The sequence below is a fragment of the Anomaloglossus baeobatrachus genome, chromosome 5 (assembly GCF_048569485.1).
Source record: "Anomaloglossus baeobatrachus isolate aAnoBae1 chromosome 5, aAnoBae1.hap1, whole genome shotgun sequence".
Taxonomy (NCBI): domain Eukaryota; kingdom Metazoa; phylum Chordata; class Amphibia; order Anura; family Aromobatidae; genus Anomaloglossus; species Anomaloglossus baeobatrachus.
The window spans coordinates 53253617-53275723 of record NC_134357.1 but is presented as its reverse complement, the minus strand read 5'-3'; the positions used below and the strand labels follow the sequence as shown (position 1 = coordinate 53275723).

The window sequence follows — 22107 nt, the reverse complement described above, 5'->3', positions numbered from 1 at the left end:
CCACATCCAGCTCTAAGAGGGTCGCAAGCCACATTCAGCTCTAAGAGAGGGTCGCAAGCCACATTCAGCTCTAAGAGAGGGTCGAGAGCCACATCCAGCTCTGAGAGAGGGTTGCGAGCCACATCCAACTCTGAAAGAGGGTCGTGAGCCACATCCAGATCTGTGAGAGGGTCGCGAGCCACATCGAGCTCTGAGAGAGGGTCACAAGCTAGATCCAGCTCTAAGAGAGGGTTGCAAGCAACAATCAACTCGGAGAGGGTCGAGAGCCACATTCAACTCTGAGAGAGGATCGCAAGCAACATCCAGCTCTACGAGATGGTCGTGAGCCACATCCATCTCTGAGGGTTAGGAGCCAAATCCAGCTACCACCCTCCTCACAGTAGGGCCAACCAGAGCCCTTATTACTTTTATAGTGACAGACAAACCTTTTCCACAGAAATCACAACGAGGCAGTATACCGAGATCCAGGGGTTCCTATCTTACCCCCATTCAGAGCTGCTTTTCTTTGCGGAGCTACTCACAAAAGTCTCCAACTGGAGACCGCCTCTTCATAGCTGTTTTCCAGACCTGGCAGACAGCCACGATCCACAGGTTGCGAATCCCTGTCGTAACTGAACATAGGGCCCTACATGCCAATACCTGCTTATAACAAAGTGACATTGACAACCTCAATAAAAGATCTAGGTATACGGTCATCATAATGAGGGGTCGCTAATCACCCAGCAGAACACTACTCACTGCAAGGGGTTCAGCACGGAGTAATACGTCGCCCCTAGAGAAGGGGTAATTCATATATCTAGTCTATTGCAAAAATTTCTACCACTGCCACAATAATTGGAAATAGAAATAGATCTTGTAAAAATTCATTAGAGTCTGCAGCGAGAGCTTCCAGCCGGCACTGATCCTCAGGGAGCCATGATGACTACTGCCACTCACCTGGCACCGACAACCCCAAAAATGACTTCTGTGAGATCGGACGCAGCTGTCCTCCATACACCACATGACACATATACCGTAAGACTGCATGGTATTTGGGAATCTAACCCTGAAACAGGGCAGGAGCCGAGGGTCTGGGGCTGGAGCTGAGGGTTCAGGGCAGGAGCTGAAGGTCTGGGGCTGGAGCTGAGGGTTCAGGGCAGGAGCCGAGGGTCTGGGGCTGGAGCCGAGGGTCTGGGTCTGGAGCCGAGGGTCTGGGTCTGGAGCCGAGGGTCTGGGGCTGGAGCCGAGGGTTCAGGGCAGGAGCTGAGGGTTCAGGGCAGGAGCCGAGGGTTCAGGGCAGGAGCCGAGGGTTCAGGGCAGGAGCCGAGGGTCTGGGGCTGAAGCCGAGGGTCTGGGGCTGGAGCCGCGGGTTCAGGGCAGGAACCGAGGGTCTGGGGCTGGAGCCGAGGGTTCAGGGCAGGAGCCGAGGGTTCAGGGCAGGAGCCGAGGGGTCTGGGGGCTGGAGCCAAGGGTTCAGGGCAGGAGCCGAGGGTCTGGAGCTGGAGCCGAGGGTTCAGGGCAGGAGCCGAGGGTCTGGAGCTGGAGCCGAGGGTCTGGGGCTGGAGCCGAGGGTTCAGGGCAGGAGCCGAGGGTCTGGGGCTGGAGCCGAGGGTTCAGGGCAGGAGCCGAGGGTCTGGGGCTGGAGCCGAGGGTTCAGGGCAGGAGCCGAGGGTCTGGGGCTGGAGCCGAGGGTCTGGGGCTGGAGCTGGGGGTCCGGGGCTGGAGCCGAGGGTCCAGAACTGATAATGGAAAGCCATCCCCACATAACCGTGACGGCATTTAAAATTACACAACTATAATCAAATTAATCTAGAATGTACAGGCCCCGACACCTGTCAGATTATCAAACAATCTGGATTATTCGATGCATATTAAAACACCATTGATGAAGTTTGTTGAGCGATGGGGCTCTGTAAAAACTAAAAAACAGCAAAAACACTAATAAAATACATACATAGAGGCTACTGTCACATGCTGCGGGGCATTATTTTAATTTTTTTGCCACCGTCACAATGTAATTGGCGCATTATTAGCGCCATTTCCAAAAATTGCAACAAAGCGGAGCAGGCAAAAGAAAACATGCAACATGTAAATACTGCCAAAACATGCAGACAATGGTGACAGAATCAGTCTGCTGGACCGGTCCAGATTATTCTGCACTATTGGATGCCGGATGACAGGACTGGAGGGGATTCTGCAGGCTGGGTGCTGGGCATACAGCTGAGCTGTGTTTGTACAGTGCACAGTGTAGCAGAGCCCTGCTCTGACCACATTACACCGCAGCAATGCTCTGTGAAGTTGAGAGCATAGAATATACAACAGCCCACCCCCTGATCCCCCCAACCACACACACAAGTTACCTGTGAGAGCATCTCCCCTGCTTCCTGTGGATGATAGATGCCTGCACAGCCTGTTGGAGGGGACAGAGGAGGGCACAGAGCAGGGGACAGAGCAGCAGCTGCAGCCCCGGCATCTGCCCGGCTATAGATGCCCTGGCCGCCTGGAATAAAGCAGAAGACCACGCCCACCGCACGTCAATCAAAACCGGCCCTCCCAGCTACAACTGCTACCGTAATGCACGCAAGTCCTACCGTAATGTGCGCAGTAGCCGCGCAGAAGGGGGGATGCAGGCAGCGAGCAGAGGGGAAGCTGCTTATCTGCAGGAAGTTTAGAAAGTCTGATGCTAAACTGCAGGAAGAGCCACAACCACAGTGCTGACCAAGCAGCCTGGCTAATATGTCACACAGATACTTCTACATGCATTGTAGAGCAGATTCAGCTCCAAAATCCATTGCAAAAAAAACACCTAAAATACTCTTTAACCCAATATGTACCCAGAACCATGAGCAGTTCTGGGTGCATATTGCTAATCCCTGCCTAACCTTCCAGCATTTAGTAGCATAGATAAGCATTTAGTAGATAGAAAGTATTTCTAAAGATCTTTTATCATATGCTAATGAGCATGGGGACTAGTCCCCTGGGCGTTGCTTCCCTTGCTTATCGGCGCCATTAGCATGTTGCACGCCCCTATGGGTGTACTAACATTCTAATGAATGTGCAGCGTCGGAGGATAATCTCACTCACCTCTCTGCCGACCGACGCTGGGTTTTGGCTAAGTTTTGACTCCGGGGTGATGCACATTGAGCCGAAATCCAGTGTCGGACACGATGGTGTCGCGGGCGGAGGAGGGGACGCTGCGCTCTCCCACTGCTCGGGTCCGGCTGCCGCGGCTGCTGCGGCCTGCCGCTGCTCGGTGGCTCGAGCAATGGGTCGGATCCCGGGGACTCGAGCGGCGCTCCTCGCCCGTGAGTGAAAGGGGATTGGTTTTTGGGATAGTTTATTGTCCGTGACGCCACCCACGGTTGTGGTGATTTGTTGACACCACCGCTGCTCTGTGTGGGGATCCCGGGAGTGATGGTAGGGAGCAGCAAAGTTGTTTGTTCTCCCCTCCGTGGGTAGGGGGGTAGTTGTCCCGGGGCCCAGTGATGAGGTGGGTGATGAGGGATGGTGGGGCCGGTGCAGGGCTTGACGGGGTGCAGGGACGCGGGGGCAGCGCTGTGCCTTGCGGCACTGTGGTACTCACTCAGCCTGAGACGATGACACAGTTCTCGGTAAAACACACGGCTGGAAAGACGGTTCCCACGGACGGCTGCACTTGCTTTTCCCCAGTAGTTGACGGTAACGGTCCCTTTTCCTGCACCTGAGATGATGATGGTAACGATGGGTTCCCACCGGTAACCCGCTCCCCGGCTTGGATATGGGCCGGAGGAGCCCTACTTTGCCCGCAGGCGCTGGCCCTGAGAAACTGGTGCCCTGGCGGTGGCGGTGTCTCTCTCCAACGGTTGGACTGTTGCCTTCAATCAGGACTTGGTTGTTGGGAGACTCAGAGGTCCCCTTCACTAACGGATTTGGCAAATTCACGGCGGCTCCTAGCCTTGCCGGGATCCGAAAGGCCCCTGCCACTGGTGCTGGCTTCACTTTGTATACCGCTCCGGTACCGCCGGGCCACCACCCGTCCGCGGTCCTTTCGGCAACCTCCGGTCAGCCGCTCCTGCGGACAGTCACCGCCATCTGCTGACCTTGCTGTCTCAGTCCGGGGCACACACCCGGACCAGCTTCAGGCTTTACTAACTGTCACTTTTTACTCCTTCTCTCAAGCTCCTCTACCACTTCACTTCCTTCTACTTCCTCCTCCCTAGCTTGACTGCCTGGTTTTCCCGCCTCCAGGTCTGTGAACTCCTTGGTGGGCGGAGCCAACCGCCTGGTCCACCCCCTGGTGTGAACATCAGCCCCTGGAGGAAGGCAACAAGGATTTTAGGTTAGCCTTGGTGTTCCTAACTGGGGTGTAGGGTGTGGTGGTGTTATGACCTGTGACCCCTGGCTTGCCCAGGGCGTCACAATGGCAGCTGAGAGGTGAGTGAGATCGTGTGACGATGCATATTTGTGTCGCCCAGGGAATGAGGTACACGATCCCGGGCAGTTTACTACCGGGGAATGTCACTTTGGTGGCCGTTGCCCGGTCCCGTGCCCTGGGGGCTTTTTGAAAAGGGAGTTTTTACAGGGGAGATTAAAGTCATTAGTGTGGGTTGGGTTAATAGAATGGAACTGCTGCTGCTGAGTGGGATTTCCCCTGGGCTGGTGGTGATGGCAGCTATGGTGGTAGGCCCTCCGCAGGTAGGGCTGAGCCAGGGGGACTTGTGAGATGGGAGCTTTGCACTTTATAATGAAGGAGACCACACCAGGGTTGTAATGAACAGTCCCTACTCACTTTCACCCTGTGAACGGCTGGTTCAGGTCCCTGTATTCCAGTGCCAGTTTGATGACTCGGTTACTCTGTCGCCAGCACTCTCAGTGTAGTTTGGGTCCCCGTAGCTTGAAGCGGTTTGGGGACCCAGTCTGTCTCGTTAGGTAGCAGTCTCCTCGTCCTTACGGCAGGCAGTGTGGACCCTGTAGGACCGGTCTGTATCCCGGGTCCCTGATCCTTTATTGCTAATGCCCCCAGATCTGTGGGGCAGTGAAGTCCATGCAGGTCCCCTCACTGTGCAGGTATTTGCCAGGCCGTATGAAACTGACGCCTGACCTAGGGCCCTGTGCCCCGTGTGTGCTCTGGTCCCAGCAGTACTCGGGTGTACCTGCCCTGGCCACCTCTCTCCTGTGCCCCCGGGTCACTGTAACAAGATCCAACTCAAGCACGTCTTTCCTCTTTCACTACTACTGTCTCTCTCTGACAGACTACTGTCCACTCCCACCAGGCTGTCTAGTCCCCTGATCTAGCTCCACCACCTATAGGTGGCCATCCCCCAGTGTCTGGCTAACCCATGCCCCCTGGTGTGTTGTGGGAACTAGGATGTTAATGTGTGCAGGTGTGACTAGCACTGGTGTTTCAGGTCCCATAGGGTAGTCCCTGCATCCTTGTGAGGATGCAGTACCTAGTAGTGCCCTGAGTGGTACTGGGGCGCTACATTAATCGGTAATCCTTCTCGATGAATCTACCTTTGAGAACATTTGCTTGTAGTTCATAATCTGCATTTAAAGTACAATTTTTCCGGACCCTCTTGTATTGATTACTCGGGATATTCATTAACCATTTCTTGTAGTGGTTACTAGAGTAATGGATATATCCATTGCTATCCACCTTCTTGAAGAATGTTGGTAAAGGTGAATAGCAATGGATATATCCATTACTCTAGTAACCACTACAAGAAATGGTTAATGAATAACCCAAGTAATAAATACAGGAGGGTCCGGAAAAATTGTACTTTAGATGCAGATTATGAACTAAAAACAAATGTTGTCAAAGGTAGAATCATCGACAAGGATTACTCATTGTCACTTATAAAAAAACTTATAGAGACACTAGGACTTTAAAACAAGAAGCTGCGTATTCATTAGCATGTTAGGGTGGCACCCCAGTGGTCATGGTAGCCACAGTGGCATTGTTCTCTTCACCTGGAGGACAGTGCTATGCCTGGAAGCAGAAGGGAAGATCTCAATGTCTGGTACCATTGCACACAACACTTCCTAACTCAGACCAACAGGGGGAGATCAAGTCCTGGATGGGACGAGTCTCCCCTGTGCATTCTGGGATGGGAAGGGGTTAGTCAGAGGAACAGGAAGAGGAACCTCAGAACTAGTGATGGGCAGTCCGGCTCTTTTTGGTGATCCGATTCCCATGGCTCCGCTCACCAAAAAGAGCCGATTCATTCGGATCGTTCTTGGCTCCCTATTAAATATGTGTTCACCCCAGGGGAACATAGATTTATGATTTTAGAAACGCAGATGAAACCCCGCCCACTTACAAAGGACCAATTAGATTGTTGAGTGTGCGGAGTTTAGCCGCGGGTGGGCGGGGTTTCAGCAGCGAAAAGAGCTGTTTAGAGATTTTAGTGTCTCTCACTGGGGTGCCGCCTCCTGTCAGTCACTTCAGGGACCTGGATCTTTGTGTCGGATCGTTCCCGACCGACACATCACTATTCAGAACCCTGGAGAAGAGGAAAGAGACTGATCTCTGTAAGAGAGCTGTCTGCAAGCTTTCCGGGACCGAGTGCATTGTACAGGACACTGGAGTACTAGATTACTGGGTACTTAAAGGGAACCTGTCATCAGAAATTTAGCTATAAAGCTAAAAGTTCCCCCCTCTGCAGCTCCTGGGCTGTATTCTAGGAAGCTTCCTATAGATTTTGTGTCACCTTTTATCCCAAAATAAACACTTTATAAACTGGTACCTTTTCGTATGTAAATTTCTTAATTTTCCATGTGGGCGGGCTGCCTGATGTACGTTGCTGTTCCTCCATCATATTGACGCCGCCCCCGAACGCTGAATTTGAAAGTTCAGGACACCGCCCCTGGGTGCCCGTGGTCCAGCGCATGCGCTGTTCCACTGTAGCGGTGCCGTGCACTGTGTGCACGTGCGACCGCTGTGACGCTTTGCGCGGGCACGAGGTTATGGGCGGCGCTGTTAGTGTCATCAGTAAGTGCCGCCCATAACCTCGTGACCTCGTGCTGAGCATGATGGGAAGGAGGGGACGTCCGGGCATCATTCCTCCAGCGCTTGCGCATAACGCTGGAGGAATAGGGGAAAGTGCGGTCACGAGGTTATGGGCGGCACTTACTGATGACACTAACAGCGCCGCCCATAACCTCGTGCCCGCGCAAAGCGTCACAGCGGTCGCACGTGCACACAGTGCACGGCACCGCTACAGTGGAACAGCGCATGCGCTGGACCACGGGCACCCAGGGGCGGTGTCCTGAACTTTCAAATTCAGCGTTCGGGGGCGGCGTCAATATGATGGAGGAACAGCAACGTACATCAGGCAGCCCACCCACATGGAAAATTAAGAAATTTACATACGAAAAGGTACCAGTTTATAAAGTGTTTATTTTGGGATAAAAGGTGACACAAAATCTATAGGAAGCTTCCTAGAATGCAGCCCAGGAGCTGCAGAGGGGGGAACTTTTAGCTTTATAGCTAAATTTCTGATGACAGGTTCCCTTTAAGGCTCAGTAGTAAAACCCAGAGGGCAGGAGATTCCATGTTTCCTGGCCCACCAACAAAGCCCTAAGGCGAAGTAGCAAAATAGAGCCCGGGGCGGCGGAGGAACACGCGGGCCCCATATCTGGCTCGTTCTGCCCGACAGAGAGGGACATAGCACTAAGCAACCAAGAACTGGGGTCCCCAAGTAGCTTCAAGCCACGGGGATCCGACATCCAAAGCGCATAAAGGAAGGCGTCCAATGTACCTGGCAAAGAGATGTTCCTCCCCTGCTATTGTGACGCCCTGGAAACCCAGGTAGATATACACTTAGGCCCCCGCATAACACCAATCCCACAAAGGGTTAAGTCAGCCGACCTCAAACCCTAGTCACCCCCCTGAGGGCAGGACAGACACACCAGTGGGCGGGACCAGGCAGTTAGGAAACGTCCACCTAGGGGTCTAGAGAGCCCGGGGCGGGAAAGAGAGTTAGTGAGTCAGTGAAGTTAGAGAGTCAGTAGAGTTTGGAGTCCTGTGCGGACGTGAAAACTGACAGGTGCCAGGGTCGGAGCCCTGACACCTTGGCTAGGTGGCAGACAATAGCCAGAGTCTGCAGGAGACGGGAAGACGGCTGCCGGAGATCCGAGGTGGACCGGGGCAGGGTTGTAGCCCGCCGGTACCGATACCGGAGAACCAACCCGGAAACCGTGTGCACAGAGGGGGTACTTGGACCCTGAAGCCAGGACCGGCACCGACGGCCTAGCTAATTTTAGGTCCTGTCCCAACCTAAGTCCCGAAAAGTAGACAACCACCCACCGAAAGGGATAGGGCAACCGCCAGGGCTCGTAGATCCCAAGGGTCAGCGTCAGACGGGCACGGCTCCCAACCATAGGACCGGGAGCGGACTCCTGCGTTTCAAACCGGGAAGTCCTACCTACAATACAACGAGTGCAGAGGGGAGAGACTTTGACTACCTACCTGGGTGAGGGATCAGATACACCCGTCTGCGGCAGTCGGCCACCATCACCTTGGTTTACCACAGGACTTGTGTGTTTTATTTGACCATGAGTGACATCCCCGGCCTGGCCGGGCGCGCCGGCACGTGCAATCACCATCCTCAGCATAGAGACACTGGGCCCCGGGACATCCATCCCTACCCACGGAGGGGTTAACATCTGGCTGCCAGCCCAATGTCCCCGGGAGCCCCCACAACGGCAGCGGTGGTGCTACATCTCACCACACACTGTGGGTGGCGTCACAGACATTTTACAACCAACCCCGTATAAAAACGTGCCCTTTTATTCGGAGTTTCCACGCGACCCCCGGGTCCGGAGAGCCCCTTGAGCCATACCGTAGATCCGGATCCTAGCAGCAGACGGCTGCTGGCACAGGGGCGGGACACTATCAGGCTGACCGGACCACGGTAACCTCGGGACTACAACCTGTTACCAGTAAAGGTAACAGCAAACTACCAATCTGTGTCATCTAGTTACTGTCGGCGCCCTCAGTCCTGCACCCCAGCACACCACTACTACCTCCTTCATCTCCCTGGGGCCCGCTCCGCCTGTGGAGAGAAGAACCATCTAAGCTGCGCCATCACCATCCGCCCCAGAGGACATCACCTGCAGCGGCGGCTAATCCCTGGCCGCAAACCACAGGTGGTGTCACGGAAAGAGAACTCCCAACATCAATCTCCTATCCCCTTTTATTGTGGACACCTCGGGGCACGAAGCCGGCAGGCAGGCCACCGCAACATTCCAGACCTCCGCATTGGCCCAGAGTAAGGGCTCATTCACACGACCGTTCCGTTTGTCCTGGTCAGTTCCTGTTTTTTTGCGGACCCACGGACAGGACCATCTTTTCAATGTTTTTTGTGTAGGATCGGATGGCACACGGAAGAACTTTCGTGTGCATCCGATCCTACAAAAAAAAACACATCGGATGCCATATGTCCGTTCCGTTATTATGGAACATGTCCTATTCTGTTCCGTAATAATGGACCGTGACTCAATACAAGTCAATGGGCCCGCAAAATCTCCGTAAGCCACACGGAAGCACTTCCGTGTGACCTCCGTCGGGTGCCCGTGCAGTCTGTGTCCTGCTCCAGCCCCGTGGCTGCTCGCACTGCAGTGTCAGTGTCTGCCCGTACTGTAGCGTCAGCAGCTTCTCACACTGTAGTGCGTGCAGCCACGGAGATGACGAGCGCTGCCGTCAGGAGGTTAGATGAGGTCATTACCTGCTGGGACGATCTCCTGCTCTCCCGACGTCAGCGCTTCTCACTGCCGTCTATGGCCGTCGCCTTCTCACGTCACGTCTCGTGGGTGGCCCGAGACTGTCACTAGCGGTGACGTCACGGGCTCCCGCGATTCTTTGCTGAGAATGCAGCATGCATAGAAGTCAGTGACAGCGCTGACGTCAGGAGTGCAGGAGATCGTCACAGCAGGTAATGATCTCATCGAACCTCTTGACAGCAGCGCTCGTCATCCCCTGCAGTGACCTGGGCTGACCTAATGATGTTAGCTCAGGTCACTGCACTACTCTCCCAGCCAATGGGGAATATTCTGTTCTTCATTGACTGGGACAGTGACTATGGTATGGATCGTCGTGGGACCCCCTTATTTGATTACGCCAGACCCGGATTTGATTGTTCTTTTCAATAAATTGGTGAAAGAGGGAATGTTTTGGGGAGTGTTTTTTCAAATAAAACTTTTTTTGTTGCCAATCTTTTTTTTATTACTGATGTCGGGTATCTGATAGACACGTGACATCACTAACCCCAGGGCTTGATGCCAGGTGACATTACACATCTGGCACCAACCCCATATGTTACCCCGTTTGCCACCGCACCAGGGCAACGGGATGAGTTGGGGCGAAGCACCAGGATTGGCACATCTAATGGATGCACCACTTCTGGGGCAGCTGTAGCCTGCTATTTTTAGGCTGGGGAGTGTCCAATAACAGTGGACCTCCCTAGTCTGAGAATACCAGACCCCAGCTTTACCTTGGCTGGTGATCCAATTTGGAGGGGGACCCTGTGTTTTTTGTTTTAAATTATTCATTTAATTTAAAATAACAGCGTGGGGTGCCCTCTGTTTTGGATTACCAGCCAAGGTGAAGCTGCCAGCTGTGGTTTGCAGGCTGCAGCCGTTTGCTTTACCCTAGCTGGCTACAAAAGATAGGGGGGACCCCACGTCATTTTTTTTTAATTACTTATTTATTTTTTGGCTAAATACAAGGCTAAGTACCCTTTAGTGCCACATGAAAGTCACAAAAGGGTGCCAGCTTAGAATATGCAGGGGGGTGGGACATTATATATGTCTTTCTCATCTATCTATCCCTCTATTCATTCATTCATCCCTCTATCTATCTGTCTCTATATCTATCTATCCGTCTCTATATCTACTCATCTATTTATCTTTCTTGCTGCTTCCGTTTTTTTGCGGTCCACAAAAAAATGGATGTCACACGTATGCCACATGGATGTATCCGTGAAAAAAACGGAACGTTTTTTGCGGACCGCAAAAACGGAACGGTCATGTGAATGTAGGTACGAGACCAGACCTGAACCCCCTGGGTGCTACATTAGCACACCCACAGGGGCGTACTAACATGCTAATGGGGTCGACTAGCCAGGGAAGTAACGTCCAGAGGACTAGCCCCCTTGCTCATTAGCATACAGTAAAAGATCTTTAGAAATACTTTTTCTAAAGATCTCTTTATCTATTCTAGTGTAAACAGGGATGGTTAGACAGGGATTAGCAATATACACCCAGAACTGCTCGTGGTAATGGTTACTTATTATACCTGACAGGTTCCCTTTAAATAAGCTTCCTAATGGGAAAATATAAGGCTGTGTGCACACAGTTTATCATGAGTTTTTTTATGCATTTTTAGTGTAGTTTTGTCACAGATCTGCATGCAAATCTTTATGCCAGCAAAGTCAATGAGAAGCCTGAAATTTTCTGCACATGTTGAGGTTTTTTTCCCTTGCAGATTTGGTGCAGAAAATAATCTACAGCACGTCAATTCTTTCAGCCGTTTTCACCATTGAAAACAATGAAAACCGCATGCAAAAAGACGCAACAAAAACGCACATTTTTTTTCTCTGTGATTTTCCTGCAAAGAGATGCAGGTAATTTTGCTGAAATTTCTGCAACTAAATACTCAATGTGTGCACATTGCCTGATATGATAGGCATATGGCGATATTTATTTCTACATATATTTTTTTACACGCTTAGGATATGTTCATGTTTTTTTTCTCCTTGAAAACTCCACGGTAAGGTCTCTCACACTATACATGTCCCCACTTACTTGTAAAGTCCTGCGGAATATGTTGGCGCCACAGAAATAAAATTATTATAATCATCATAAATATGATAAAAAAAAATCAAAAACCTAAGGCCATGTTTATAATGTGAAGGTGGGGGGGGGTGAATATTTTAAAGTGGATGCTTTCTCCAAAATCCTCATCAAAATCTCTTGGAAAACCCTTCCTATTCATTTCTATGGGAAATCCACTGTTCATATGAGGAAAAAGAAGGTGGTGATGCTTGGAGATGGATGATAGTGGTAGTAGTATTAAAAATGTAGTACTATAAATGATAGATGATAAATGAAACCTCCAAATCTGTCCCTTCATGGTGGCTGCAAAATGGAATCAATTGTAGGGTAAAAATTAGGAATTGGAGCGCACTGTCTTCAGGAAATAGGAATTAATGCTCTTTCAACAATGGATCATTAAAAAATACTCAGCATATTACAAAATTGAACAAAAATAAAAAATAATCTAATAAAATGCTGTTAAAGGCGTTGTCTGGTCTAAAAGGAGAAATCTGCATTCACTGTATGTATCGCTCTGTGTGACTTCAGACTTGTGAATCCTCACATTGTGCACACTGCGCACTGCGAGGATTCTCCATAGTTAGAGCTGGGAACGGCAGTCGCATGGACGCGAGTATGTGATACGCAGACTCTCAGACAGAATCTGACTAGATGGCCGCGGCCTCACTCAATACATTTGCATTGAGTGCCAGAAACGGTCTAGGTACATGAGCATCGTTCCCAGCGCTGACACCAGAGAATCCTTACAGTGTACACTGTGCGTGATGTGAGGATTCACATGTCTGCAGTCACATAGAATGGTTGCAGACTTGACATTTTAGACCAGACAACCCCTTTAAGAGACTTATGAAACTGTCAAAATGTGTTCGATATTCTTAGCAACCAATCACAGTGCAGCTTACGTTTTCTATTCTGCTCTTGAAAAATGAAAGCTGCACAGTGATTGGTTGCTAGGGCAACCATGAGTTTCTCATTTTATCTTATAGTTTGTTTGCATTGAGTGCCAGAGACAGTCTAGGCACATGACCGCCGTTCCCGGTGCTGACACCGGAGAATCCTTACAGTGTACACTGTGCGTGATGTGAGGATTCACAAGTCTGCAGTCACATTTAATGACACATAGAATGGCTGCAGACTTGACATTTTAGACCAGACAATCCCTTTAAGAGACTCATGAAACAGTTGAAATTTGGTTGATATTCATAGCAACCAATCACAGCGCAGTTTACGTTTTCTATTCTGCTCTTGAAAAATGAAAGCCTCACATTGATTGGTTGCGGGGGCAACCATGACAGTTTCTCATTTTATCTTATCATTAGATATAGAATCCAATAGGCTCGATCCAACCATATCGATCCATTGTTTCCAAGGAGACAAGTGCCGCCACAGGGGTCTAAGAGCTACTTCTCCCCCTCCCCCAAACATCACTGTTCATAGACACCGCAGAGCCGATAACAGACGATGCTCGGTTTGGCAGACAGCCATGTTATGGCTCTATATGACCAGATGGAAATTGATAGACAGGGAAAGAGAAAGAAAAAAAAACTACATGGGATTAAACCATTCAGAAAAAAATAATAATACTAGTTTTGAACAATTAATTAATCTCATGCAAAAATGTAAATATAAAAACATGAGGAAAGGGGGAAATTTACAGAATACAGGGACAGGATACAAAGGTGTTCTGCAATATGGGAGTATGAACACATAGCATGGTATAACTACTAGATATACACAAACTTAAGGCTGCATGACAAATGTGCAGGTGGATTTAACACCAATATATCGAGGCTGTAAACAATATACAGTGTGTCCACCCATATCCTGTCCACCGCCATTAACTTGAGAATGGCGGCAGCTATAGGCATAGAAGTGGTGTCTAGGTATAGTAAAGTAGCCATGCGCTACGCAATGAAGCCACCTATAGCGCCACCTGGTGGAAAACAATGGAGTTAGCATTTTTATCTCGAAAACGGAACGAGAAAGAGAAAAAAAGTAAAGTTAAAAATTGCAGGGCATTATCAATTCAATACGAATCGACACCTTGCATACAGAAATGCTATGATATGAAACCCATGACCCCCCCCCCCCCCCAAAACATTGAATGCTGGTCACGCATATGGCGCTCATTTAACTTTGATACTCAAAGTGGCCCCCGTCAGCTGCAATGCACATCTGGACTCTGGACAGCATACTGTATCTTGCTGCATGTTGTGCAATATGGTAGGTGACACGTTTGCGCAAGCATCTGTGATACGTCGTCGTAGGTCCTGCAATGTTGGTGGAGGGGTCGCATACACCTGCTGTTTGATGTGACCTCACAGAAAGAAGTCCAATGGGGTCAGGTCAGGTGAGCATGGAGACCACTCCACGCAGCCACCATACCCAATGACTTGTAGGAAGGTCTCCATGAGGTATCGCTTCACGTCCGCAGCCTTGTGAGTTTTACACTTTCTTATCATAGCATATCTGTATGCAAGGTGTCGATTCATATGGAATTGATGATGCCCTACAACTTTGTAATTCACTTTATCTCTATATCACGTTCCGTTTTCGAGATAAAAATGCTAACTCCGTTGTTTTCCACCAGGTGGCGCTATAGGTGGTTTCATTGCATAGCGCATGGATACTTTACTATACCTAGACACCACTTCTATGCCTATAGCTACCGTCATTCTCAAGTTAATGGCGGTGGACAGGATATGGGTGGACACACTGTACATAGGTTTTTTGGCTGTCTCAGGAGGTCAGCAACATATTCCGCGTCTTTACGATACAGATACAGGTGAAGACAATGGTGGAGCAAGGAGTCATTGGCTCCAAATTCCACCATTCCCCCATGCCCGCTGAGGTTTGGCTTGAAAAACACACAGCACAAAGCACACTTTGCTCTGCACTTCATGGGAATGAAGCCAGGTGATTTATTGTTTTGCTATTTGCTGGTGGGGTGAAGGGGTACAATTCTGGGGATACAAAGCACTAAACACTATCATACTGTGTAGGAGGTTACATGTTGGCATCCGTCATACTATGTTAAAAGGCATCATTGCATGAAGGGGACTAGGAAGATCAAACTGTGTGAAGGGGCACAATAAAGTGTGTGCGTACTGTGTAGGATCAGTGGGGGCATCATACTGCGTTGGGGAGGGAGCACTGTGGGGGACTTATTCTGTGTGAGGGGGCAAAGTGCTGGCATCAGACTATGTGTGGGGACATCATTATTTGTGAAGGGGCACTGTGGAGGCACCATCATGTGTGAGGCGGCATCATACTGTTAGGGGGGCACTCTGGGGGCATTTTACTGTATTGGAAAGGGAGCACAGAGGGTGATACCATCCTGTGTGGGAGAGCACAGTACAGGCATCGGGCTATGTGTGGGGGCATCACTATTTGTGAAGGGGCACTGTGGAGGCACCATCATTTGTGAGGTGGCATCATACTGTGTAGGGGGTACTCTGGGGGCATCTTACTGCACTGGAGAAGGAGCACTGTGGGGGAAGCACATCCTGTGTGGGGGAGCACAGTGCAGGCATCATGCTATGTGTGGGGACATTATTATTTGTGAAGGGGCACTGTGGAGGCACCATTCTATGTCAGGGGAGCCATCATACTGTATGGGCAGGCACTGTGGGGGCATAATACAGCATTGTGGAGGGAGCATTGTGGAGGGGCACATCTTGTGATGGGGACATAGTGCAGGCTTCAGACTATGTGTGAGGACATTATTTTTATGTAGGGGCATTGTGGAGGCATCATCCTATGTAGGGGGCACCATACTGTGAATGTGGGGCACTCTAGGGGCATCATACTGCATTGATGAGGGAGCACATCCTGTGTGGGGGTGCACAGTGTAGGTATCAGACTATATGTGGGGGTAACTGTGGTGCCATCATTATTTGTCAAGGAGCACTGTGGAGGCACTATCATGTGTGGGGGGCACTGTGTGGGCATTATAATGTGTAACAGGGGACTGTTTTAGCAAAGCAAAGCTGCTCCTGGCCATACATGGTGTATATTGAATGGTCATTTATATACAGCATAGATAGGCCTGGTGTGCCAGAGGTGGCCATATACATTACTGTAGATAAATGTCTGCCAACTCTTTATGTGTATGGGGGCATCCTGACCCTCCTGGCATGGCAGATGTTCTCACAGAGACAAGAATCTGGAAATGGCTTACTCCCACCTCCCTATTAAGAGCACACATACGCTTGGCTGAGCATGTATCTGTATGTGGCGGGGTTGGGAGTAATGGGCAGTGTTACATAATGGCTCTCAGGTCTGGCTCATATTGCATATAATTAGTGCATAATGATGCCATAGAGAGAAGGTCCTTGGTCAGAAGCCGGATACCCTCTTGACATGTCACACGCCAACATGTCTACATCCTTATACTACTAGGTCATGTGAAATCCACTGTTATTATGGATCGTGATTAATATATGTAAGGGTACTTTCACACTTGCGTTGTTTTCCTTCCGTTACAATCCGCCCTTTTGGAAAACAGCGGAATCCGTTAACGGATTCCGCTGTTTCCCATAGACTTGTATGGGTGACGGATTGTGCCAAAAGGACCTGCGTTGCTTCCGCTGGGCGACGCTCCGTTGCTTCCGCCCAGCGGGAGGAACGCAGCATGTAACGTTGTTTTGAGCAGCGGAATCCTCAGGATTTCACTGCGCATGCTCTTTTTTTTTTTAAACCAAAAACTTTATTTTGTCTCGCGGTGGCCGAACGTTCAGCTGAGTGCCCGCCCGCCAGCATGCTCGGCCGCCGGCAAGTGACAGCGCTCAGCTGAGCGCTCGCCCGCCGGCATGCCCGGCCGCCGGCATGTGACAGCGCTCAACTGAGCGCTCGGCCGCCGGCATGCCCAGCCGCCGGCATGTGACAGCGCTCAGACGAGCGCCCGCCGGCATGCCCGGCCGCCGGCAAGTGACAGCGCTCAGCTGAGCCACCGGCCGCCGGCTATTGAGAGCGATCAGCTGATCGTTCACAATAGTCTGCTGCCGGTAAAACTGTAAAGAATAGAAAAAAATAAAATAAAAAAAAAAAAGCTTTCCGTTGTTTTGTACGATCCGTAGCATCCGTTGTGCCACTATATGCAACGCATCCGTTGCATCCGTAACACAACGCAATGCTACGGAAGCCATCCAACGCAAGTGTGAAACTAGCCTAAAGGATAAAATTACGGTAAAAAATGCAGTGAGGCTGGACATCCTAATCTGAGACCGACACATCCACCTCACATATACCGCTGCTCAAGATCTTCCCACACATTCATTACTAAGATTATACCACAGGATCTGATACATTCACAGACTGACTGACAAATGTGCATGGAAGCCACTGATCTCGGCCATTATTCACTGAGTCTAATATATGGATATATCTGAAAGGACTGCAGACCTGAACTAACGCAATAAAAATATCATAAAATGGAATGCATCTATCATCCTCCATCATAAATGATGATGTCATCTGTGGAAAGTGATTGGCTGCAGTGGTCAGTTGACTTGAACAGTGCATCAACAGAGAAACATCCTATGGCACATTTTTCAAGTCAGCTGATTGCTGCAGCCAGTCATCAATATTCGAACCGGCACCCTCCCTTGCTTCTAACCTGGACAACCCCTTTGATAGCTTTCAGTCAAATGTTTGCTTGACGATAGCTGTTCCTCTCGAACTTTACCAAAGCATGCGCATGTGTACAACAGGAAGACGGAAATAGGACAATCACCTCTCCAATTGGAACGAAGGACTGGGCATATTGAAATCCAACATGCCTGTTCATTTTTTTACTCCAACATCTGCCCTCAGGGGAGAGTCATGAATGACAACGCTGTACAACTTAGATAGTTGGCTGATCCCACCAAAATTGTCATATTCAGATGACTTTCTTCTAATGTGTCTGACCACCTGATGTCACGGGTGTGCCATGGTTGACAGACAACCCTGAGGTGTCTGGCTGCAGAAGGTCGGTGCGTTTGGCTGCAGAAACCGCTCTTTGATATTCCATCCTTTCCTCTGTGGTGTGAATGGAGTTTTGTGTGTCTTCACTGTCTGTTAAGATTTACTCTTTCCCCTTTAGGACTTTGCGGAGATCTTTTCCTTTTAGCTGCTAATCATAATCCCTCATACTCTGTGTCTTTATATATCTGCATTTCCTTAATAAGTTGCTGGTGATAGAGTAAAGGGGGCTTTACACGCTATGATATCGTTAATGTTTTGTCGTCGGGGTCACGTTGTTAGTGACGCACATCCGGCGTCATTACCGATATCGCAGCGTGTGACACTGACCAGCGACCTTAAGCGACCTCAAAAATGGTGAAAATCGTTCACCATGGAGAGGTCGTCCCAAACTCAAAAATCGGTAAGGGTTGTTTAGCGTTGTGGTTCATCGCTCATGCGGCAGCACACATCGCTATGTGTGACACTGCATGAGCGAGGAACGTCTCCTTACCTGCCGCCGGCCACAATGAGGAAGGAAGGAGGTGGGCGGGATGTTACGTCCCGCTCATCTCCGCCCCTCCTCTTTGATTGGCCGGCCGCTTAGTGACGTTGCGGTGACTTCGCTGTGATGCCGAACGTCCCTCCCCCTTGAAGGAGGGATTGTTCGGCAGTCACAGGGCCGACGACGACCAGGTAAGTATGTGTGACGCTGCCGTAGCGATAATGTTTGCTACGGCAGCGATCACAAACAATCGCATGCGCGATGGGGGCGGGTACTTACACGCTCGCTATCGCCACAAATTGCTAGCGATATCGCTACCGTGTAAAGCCCCCTTTAGTTCTATACGGTCCTGATTGCAAGCAGTTGGCTTGTAATCATCTTGTAATCATCTGGAGAAATGTTGTTGTGTGTTGCTATTCCTCCCCCTATGTTATCTTGGAGATAAGTTGTTTGTTTGCTTCTCCTGTTTGTTTTCCCTGTGTGTTCTTTAGGACTAATTTAGTGGGGTTGACTAGTGCTCATCCCATCCGGTCCTTACCCAGGGCCCAGTTCGGGGTCAGCCAGGGCCAGGTATCCTGCTCGGAGCATAGGTACAAAACCTATCTAGGGATGTCAGGGGAGCCAGGAGCCAGCAGAAGGTTTTATCAGGGGTCATCATCTCCCCCTCCCCTAAACACAGGGTTTGCCTCCCCTGCCTTTTTGCCATTTTCTCGGTATTTCCTCATACCTAGCGTGACACCTTTAATCCCAGTCAGGTTTGCCAACCCAAACTTATTTATATTAACTTCTAAAAAACCCTTTTTAAAAAGTCCCAAAAATTTACAGGACGAACTGGAATATTATAATGAATGATATCGATCATAAGTAATACATAGCCATAGCTTTGAATACTGATATAAACTCATTTTCTCTACGCTGTATAATAATACCGTATTCAAACCAACCACAGACTCTCATTGCACCCTTCTCTGCATCATGTAAAGCCAGAGCTGTCAATCAAACAGCTGTCTGACCACGCCAAGGGTGCACCGAGTGCCTGTGCTTGGTTTGAACAGTCATTTTGTGCTGCCGAACTCCCTTTAATGACAACTAAAGTGTCTACACACCAGTACCATACATGAGTGCAGTCAATTGGTGCTCGTTCAATAATATTTACATGTGGCAACCATCAGGAGGGTTTTGAATGAATGATCGTTAGTGCGATTGTTTATATAAAAGGCATGTATTGTCTTCAGCACTGATTTTTGAGGACATCAAGAGTTGGACCTCCTCCCATCCAGTATTGATAGGCTAGACTAAAGGGTACTTTACACGCTGCGATATTGGTACCGATATCGCTAGCGAGAGTACCCGCCCCCGTTGGTTGTGCGACGTGGGCAAATCTCTGTCCATGGCGCACAACCTCGCTTACCCCCATCACACGGACTTACCTGCCCTGCGATGTCGCTCTGGCCGGCGATCTGCCTCCTTTCTAAGGGGGCGGTTCGTGCGGCATCACAGCGACGTCACACGGCAGGCGTCCAATAGAAGCGGAGGGGCGGAGATAAGCGGTACGTAACATCCCGCCCACCTGCTTCCGTCCTCATTGCCGGTGGAGGCAGGTAAGATGTTCGTCGCTCCTGCGGTGTCACATATAGCGATGTGTGCTGCCGAAGGAACGACGAACAACATTGCACCTGCAGCAGCAACGATTTTAAGGAAATGATCGACGTGTCAACGAGCAACGATTTTTCACGTTTTTGTGCTCGATGATCGTCGCTCATTGGTGTCAATTGCTGCGATGTCGGTAACGGCGCCGGATGTGCGTCACTACTGACGTGACCCCGACGATATATCGTTACCGATATCGCAGTGTGTAAAGTACCCTTAAGAATAGGTAATCAATAATCTGATCCTAAACAAAAATACTTGTAAGGTATCAGAACACCCTTTATCTTTTACTGTTACCCCCTGACCTATTACAACCTATACATACAGTGTGTCCACCCATATCCTGTCCACCGCCATTAACTTGAGAACGGCGGCAGCTATAGGCATAGAAGTGGTGTCTAGGTATAGTAAAGTAGCCATGCGCTACGCAATGAAACCACCTATAGCGCCACCTGGTGGAAAACAACGGAGTTAGCATTTTTATCTCAAAAACGGAAAGAGATAGAGAAAAAAGTGAATTAAAAAAATTGTAGGGCGTCATCAATTCAAGACAAATTGACACCTTGCATACAGAAATGCTATGATATGAAACCCATGACCCCCCCCAAAACATTGAATGCTGGTCACGCATATGGGGCTTATGTAACTTTGATGCTCAAAGTGGCCCCCGTCAGCTGCAATGCTCATCTGGACTCTGGACAGCATACTGTATCTTGCTGCACGTTGTGCAATATGGTAGGTGACACGTTTGCACAAGCATCTGTGATACGTCGTCGTAGGTCCTGCAATGTTGGTGGAGGGGTCGCATACACCTGCTGTTTGATGTGACCTCACAGAAAGAAGTCCAATGGGGTCAGGTCAGGTGAGTGTGGAGGCCACTGCACGCAGCCACCATACCCAATGACTTGTAGGAAGGTCTCCATGAGGTATCGCTTCACGTCCGCAGCCTTGTGAGTTTTACACGTTCTCATCATAGCATTTCTGTATGCAAGGTGTCGAATCGTATTGAATTGATGATGCCCTACAACTTTGTAATTCACTTTTTTTCTCTATCTCGTTCCGTTTTCGAGATAAAAATGCTAACTCCGTTGTTTTCCACCAGGTGGCACTATAGGTGGTTTCATTGCATAACGCATGGCTACTTTACTATACCTAGACACCCCTTCTATGCCTATAGCTGCCGCCGTTCTCAAGTTAATGGCGATGGACACACTGTAGGTTAGGGAGATGATAAATGGCGCTGGATGTTCCGGTTGAGAGGACACGATCCGGTCTCCATCACAGAAACTGCCTCAGTTAGGAAGATTTTCCTACTTTAAAGTATAACTCTAATTGAGAACATAGGATGACCCTAGGGAACCCTTAATTTCTTATTACCTTGGTCACAAAGAGGTCAAGGAAACTAAGATCTTGGTAGCCGTTTGGTGAGGTCTCAACATAGAGATCCTCTACATGTGTTTGTATCTTCTAAAAAATCTAATGTTGCCCCTTTATTTTGTTACATTGTTAATTGCTACATTGTTATTTAATTCTATTGATAGTCTGGCATAGAACGCCACCGAGGAAGTGTATCACCACGATGAGCCCATAGGACAAGCTTTAGCCTTTTATTTAATATACAATACGGAGGACAGCATCTGTTGTTGCTGCAGAATGTGTCTTTATACGTGTCCTGCTTTAGAACAAGCCTGAGCTTCTAATCCTGCTGACCAGCAGCAGCAAGACACTGCCAACAAAGGCAGATTTTTGCAAAATCTGCACAATGGCCAAGAAAGAATTTCCCTGATGTATAATTAATGTCTATATACATAGCAATTTATGGATTCATGAAATAATTAGCATTTCCTTTACATAACTTTACTACTCGTGTTTCTTAAGACCTTTTGTCATCTTCAGGATAAGAAAAAAAGTCTTCAAGTTCATTAAATATGGAATTTGCTTTATTTCTCCTTGCATCATAATCCATACCACTATGATATGATGGAAGACACCGACATTATCAATGTAAAAAAGCAAGACATACAGTAAGAGGGCAGCAAACTCTGAAAAAAGTGCATATACAGTACAGACCAAAAGTTTAGACACACCTTCTCATCTCTAGAACAACTGTTAAGAGGAGACTTTGTGCAGCAGCCTTCATGGTAAAATAGCTGCTAGGAAACCACTGCTAAGGACAGGCAACAAGCAGAAGAGACTTGTTTGGGCTAAGAACACAA

The 22107-nt window shown here is 49.2% G+C and overlaps 1 protein-coding gene across 1 annotated transcript in view; it reads right to left on the bottom strand.

Annotated features, from left to right (window-relative positions):
• Positions 1-2490, bottom strand: part of CHST15 (carbohydrate sulfotransferase 15) — a 54028-nt gene extending 51538 nt beyond the window's left edge. Inside the window, exon 1 of the mRNA XM_075352264.1 lies at positions 2340-2490. The gene's annotated coding sequence lies outside the window, so the exon portion shown is untranslated. The remainder of the gene's footprint in view (positions 1-2339) is intronic.
• Between the last annotated feature and the right edge of the window lie 19617 nt (positions 2491-22107).